Source organism: Nicotiana sylvestris, chromosome 12 (assembly GCF_000393655.2).
Source record: "Nicotiana sylvestris chromosome 12, ASM39365v2, whole genome shotgun sequence".
Classification (NCBI taxonomy): Eukaryota; Viridiplantae; Streptophyta; class Magnoliopsida; order Solanales; family Solanaceae; genus Nicotiana; species Nicotiana sylvestris.
The window spans coordinates 75,475,767-75,482,074 of NC_091068.1; positions in this window are offsets into that span (position 1 = coordinate 75,475,767).

A 6,308-nucleotide genomic window follows, 5' to 3' on the forward strand; every position below is an offset into this window, starting at 1 on the left:
CTTTTGTATTAGACTACCAGCGAAATGGTTTGAATAATAAAACAAACAAAACAACCAGAATAAAATCCTAACACAGCCTTAACAAAACTTAAACAAACTGATATGACAAACTGGAAAGATAAGAAGGTTTGACACAAGACAATATTCGGACTACAACCCTAAGGATAATCCGGAGAACAGAAATGACAACAAAATAAGCCACCAAAAACTTCTCTCTTGCTAACCAAGGAACGGAGCGTCCTCCCACTTTATCAAAATTGGCATCTTAGCCACTGAGCTTTGCATTAATTTTGTCGAGACCATTGCCAACTTCAATATCATCAACCTTAGTCAACAAGTCCTAATAAGATTTGAGTGTTTCTGTTATCAAGCCTGATCCCCGCAAAGTGTGCTTCTGGGTCTTGTATTTCCGGCTTACCACAAACCAACCACCTTCTTTCTTTGCGATTCAAAACAAAACAGGTTAGGATGGACTCAGTCGGTCCCCATTATTAACAACATCTTTTTTTTTTCGATTTTTCTTTTTTTTTTTTCGATTTTTTTTTTCATCATTTTTTTTCATTCATTTTTCATCATTTTTTTTTCGATTTTTTTTTCATTTTTTGTTGTGGTCGAATCTTATGGAGATTGCCTACGTATCATGACCCCGCATGAATCAGACCTTGCGTAGTTCGGACCAATAAAAGATAAACAATACTAATCATTTTTTCGATTTTCATATTAAAATAAACTGGGTTTCAAAGGTTTGAAGATGACCTACAAACTTGAAAATCAAACATCCCACATATTTTAATTAAAAGATTTACAAAATTCAAAACAAACGACCAGCTTCTTTTCCCGTTTGACAAAGACAACCAAACGGTTATTTTTCAAATGTAGCCTCTTCCAAATTTTGAGGCCGGAGAGGATTATTTTACGACACTTTACAAACTTGTTCATTCTTTTACGAAAATAGCCTTTCAACAATTGAAAGATACTCTAGGGCTATTTCGGCAAGAACGGTTTAAGACGCGGCCGAAGCTGGCTCGGTTTATTTTGACCAAAAATCTAAACGGTATTCACCTGACCGTTGACTTTTTTTTTTCAAGTTATAATAAAACCGGGTGTTTCAAACATGGCCCTTCAGCGCCTCGGGGACGAAGATTTTTAAGGCCGTGTGGGTCGACTGGACCAAAATCCTACACATGACCCAAAAAGTGGCTGTTTATGCAAAGTCAACCTTCCGACGTCCCTTTCGGGAACATTCGGCTGTGTCTTGACAAAACAGCGTCACCCGACTTCTTTATTAAATTTGACATATTTTTTTGGCTATTTTTTTAGCAAAAGGGGAGGCTGGACACTGCCCGACTTATTTATGAAAAAAATTAAAATTTTGACATGTTTTTTATTTATTTATTGGTTTTTGGCTATTTTAGCAAAAATGGGGGTTGGACCCGATGAGGGTTGCCTACGTATCTCACATCCGGTGAGAATCAAACCCGCGTAGTTCGGGCCGGTCATGAATAAAGTAAATAAACTGATTTTAAATTATGATTATTATTATTTTTTTTTTGTAAAAGAACTGCTTTAAAAGAAGAAAGGAAGTATTTTTATATTTTTTTTTGGATTTTTGATTGATTTTCTTTTTGAAAGAAAGACTTCTAAGAATTCCTTTTCTTTTGATTTGAACTTTGAGAATTTCAAAAGTAAAAGGAAGATATTTTTTTTTTCTTATTCTAAGAAGAAAGAAAATATTTTTTTTTTGGAATTTTACCTTTAATAAAAGAAACGCTTTCTAAAAAAAATATTTTTTTGAATTTTGAATTTTCTTTTCAATTTTTAAAGAAGAAGGAAAATATTTTCGAATTTGTTTTATTTTATTATATATATATATATATATTTTAATAATTAAAAAGACTTTCTAAAGAAGTCAATAACGGAAAATTTTTTTTGGATTTTTTTTTTGTTTTGAAAATTGAGAGTCTAAAAAAAAACTTTTCTAGACTTTTGGCACGACAAATATTTTTGCAACAAATAAAGATATATATACATTTTTTGGAAATAAAGAACAACTTTTTTGGATTTTTATATATATACATATTTGCAACAAATAATAAAACCACTTTCGACGCGACTCTTTTTATTTTATTAGTTATTTTTATTTTGGTATCTAAACAAATAAATAAATAAAAACTCATTTTAAAACAAGACTCTTTTTCATTTTTATTTTTTTTATGGCAAGACAAACTATTTTTTTTTTCTAATTTGTTTTTTTAAAAACAAGACAGAACAACGACTCTTTTTTCTTTCTTTCTATTTTTCCTTTGCTTTTAATAAAACAAACTAATAAAACATTTTTTTTCATTTTCTCAAAATTTCGGCAGAGTTTTGACAGTTATTTGGGCATTGGTTTTTTTTTCCAAAAATAAACAATCAATTCCCTAACCGCTATTTTTTTTCAATTTCAAAATATTATTCCTGATATTCAAAAGTCAGTCAACACAAAAGTCCGAATCAAATAAATGCGCAAATAGCAGCAAGTAAGATGCATCAGGATGGTCATTTTCATTTTTTGGTACACCTGTCCTAGACAGACCCAACCCCTGTGTTGAGCCTCCAAAGTCAAATGCACGTGATGCAAACAAACGTTCCTACTAGGGATCCGGCATGAAGCTGAGTTATTCTAAGTGAAAAAAAACCTGAGGCATATTGTTCTAGCCCTGGCTTACCCAAGTGGACAGCTTGAGCCGAAATGGGGGCAACGTACCGGGAGCACGAAAGTCTGCCCGGCCTAGTTACTTGTCCCAACTTCGTCTTATTTGGTATGACTTCTAACAGAAAGGTGGGTCACGCGCACGTGTACACCATAAATTTAGAAGACTCAGAAAGAAGAAGGGTTTCGTAGCAGTTTTATACACAATTCAGATAATATTAAAGCGGTAAAAGCATCATTTAGCATATTAAGCATAAACATGTAAAAATCAGATAATAAATAAAGCCAACTATAACAGTTATTTTAAGCTCGAATTTCTAACCCTGAACCAGTGGTTCTGGGCCAAGTCCCCAGCAGAGTCGCCAGAGCTGTCACACCTCCTTTTTCCGCCCCCGCGAGGGTGCAAGGGAGTTTTCTCCAATTAAAGGACAGTCGAAACGGGATTTGTTTGTTTGTTTCAGAGTCGCCACCTGGGAATTTTAAGGCGTCCCAAGTCACCGGTTTTAATCCCTGAATCGAGGAGAATATGACTCTGTCTATTTAACAGTCTGCGCACCAGAAATCCGGATAAGGAATTCTGTTAACCCGGGAGAAGGTGTTAGGCATTCCCGAGTTCCGTGGTTCTAGCACGGTCGCTCAACTGTTATATTCGGCTTGATTATTTTGATTTGTAAAATACATTTTTATTGCATGATTTTATTGTTACCGCTTCTATTTATATTTAAAGACCCTTCTTTGAATCGAATCACGCGTACGTATATTCGTGTTATAAATTATATTTTTAAAAAACATGCGGAGTTGTGTCACGCGCACGTGTACACGATAATATAGATAATATATTTATTAAAACAATTATTTTCGAAATTGTGCTTAAATAAAATCAAAAACATTCGCCCTTTTTGTATAATTAAGTAGTGAACCTCACATCTCGGGGTTTTATGAAATTAATAATGATATTCTCCGAGGAATCCCTTTTATTAAATATTCGATCGAAGTTGCGCGAACGCATAATCCGAATTGCTTTTAGAAATATAATCAGGTTACGCGAACGTATCCCTAATCACAAAAATATTCTTGATAAGGTTCTCTACAAATTGTTATTACGTGTTGACCGCGAGCCTTATTTTACACATATGAATCATATATCTCAAATTTTAAAGAATTAATGGCGTGAAGAAGAAAACAGACAATATGTATCTAAAACTAACATTTTTTGTGGATACAACATTTGGATGTCCATAAATCGAATGGTGTATAAAATTGGGAAAGAACTTAAAATGATAAACAAATTAATAGTTTCTGCAGAATCTTCATTGTTTCATTTAAGGCGAACTCTTCTTCTATATATCTTTTACATAAAATGCCACGATTTGTTTATAAATCCCATGTCCTTCTCATGTATTTGTTTTAGTCCAAAGTTATAATTATTTAGTTGATTTTTGATTACGAAGATTGAGTTTGAGATAAATAAACCAATTCTTATTCTCTGCCTATGCGAATATTTGCAAACACTAACTCTATATTTTGTAAAAAAAATCATCGACATTATTTCATACATTAAAAGAAATGAGTTGATTTAACTACGCCATTTGTTATTAATAAAGAGAATTAATCTACCAATTGATTTAATAAGACGACATCATCTAGCCTTAAACAAAATTGGATATTTGACAAAATAAGCTAGTAATGTAATTTCTGGGTATTTCCGTACTATTCTTTACTTAGCTAACAATATCACAAGATTTAATTAATGGCCAATTTTCTGCAATGTTCCCTATCAATTCAAACAGTAAATGTCATCACTAGTCCTCAAAACATATAAGATTATCGTGGAATTTACTACTCCAGAAGGTTAATTAGTTAACAGTTTATCATGTCAAGTATAATACTATACTAACCAATTAAAACAAAACTGAAACTTAAACTAATAAAATTTAAATGAGTAGAAGACATCCTTATAACCAAACTTCATTTACTTGCCATGTTGAAGCTTTTCATGACATGAATTTACAGATATGTACCTGATATTGGAAGCAAAAGAAAATGATGATGAGAATCAGCAGCAATAATAACAGTACAATAGCAACAACTGCCCAGCAACAGTAACAACCCAGTAACAGACCGGTGGAGTAGTAATCCCAAAAACAAAAGCTTTAAGCTTTAAATGAAACAACAACCATTAATACTAATTTCAAACAAAGAAAGAAAGCAGTAGATTTTTTTTTAGTTTTATTTTTATTTTGAAAGCTTAAATATTTTTCGGAATTATTAAACTTTATGAGACAAATTCAAGAAATAATCACAAATGGTAAACAAGAAATCAAGCTATACAAATTTCGGATTCAAGAACAATCAAACAAAGTATGAACATGAATTAAATCTATTTTAAACAACAAACATGATGGATTTAAACGATTAAACCAACATATTTCTCTAAACACAACTAAATTCTTTTAGACAAATAACAAGATCGACGAATAAACAATTATGAACTTAAGCTTAAACTTAACAATATTAACAACTTCTAACAATACATAAACACATGAAACAAATTGAAGAAATAGTTAATTAAATTTCAATTTGAATCTAAAAAACATCAAACTAACAAATACTTACTTAAACAATAATACAAACATGAAATAAACATGAAAACAACTAATTAAACTTCTATTTTGAAATCTGAAAATTAATTTAACAAACAACATGAACACACTAGAAAATTATTTCAAAGATGAACAACGAACAAAACAAGGATTAAATCATTTAACGATTTTGGATCCGGAAAATATCAAACAAAATATGAACAAAAATAAAACTCAAAAACAACTAACCGGAGATGAATCAACGACGAACTTTGATTGTAAACAAATCTGTCCAAGCCTCGACCAAAGCTCGAACGAACACGGACAACTTGAACAAAGCTTGAATAAACGGGGTTTGTTCGGTGATAATAGTAGCCGGACGCAGCAGCGGAAATCAACGTCCATGGCGGGCAGCAGCAGCGATCGTACAGTAGACGCCGCGAAGTTGTTGGAGAAGAAAACAGCAACAGCTGCGTGGGCAATAGCAACGAGAACGGAGGGGGATGCTCAACCTTGCATCAATGAAGCAGTAGCATCAGCTACTGCTGGACGTCGGAGCTTTTGACTGAGGCAGAAGCTCGTTGGTGATGATGCTGCCATGGAGAAATTAAAGCTTGAGCAGCTGGGGAGGTGGAGAAGGCGTCCATGAATGCTGGACGAAGAAGAAGAAATAACGAAGGTGTTCGGCGAAGGGGTCATCGCTTGGTTTGAAGGAGACGGAGGCAACGGGGTCGTAGTAGCCATGAACGGCTGCTACGTGCACTGTGTGTGTGCAGTGAGGGTGAGGAGTATGGAGTGGCAGCCATTGATGGGTGCTTGAGGAAGCTTGAGGAAGAAGAAGAAGATAGGAGGGGGGGGGCGGATGGTTTAGCAAATTTTTAGGGTTTTCTTCATTTTGTTTTGTTTTGTTTTTTTGTAAAATGTAAGACAAAAGGGTTTTGGGTCTTTTGGGTTATGGACTGGGTCGACCCAGTTCGAAATGGACTGGGTCGTAGGGAAGATTGGGCCATTTTTTGGGCCTGTGGCTTGAAATC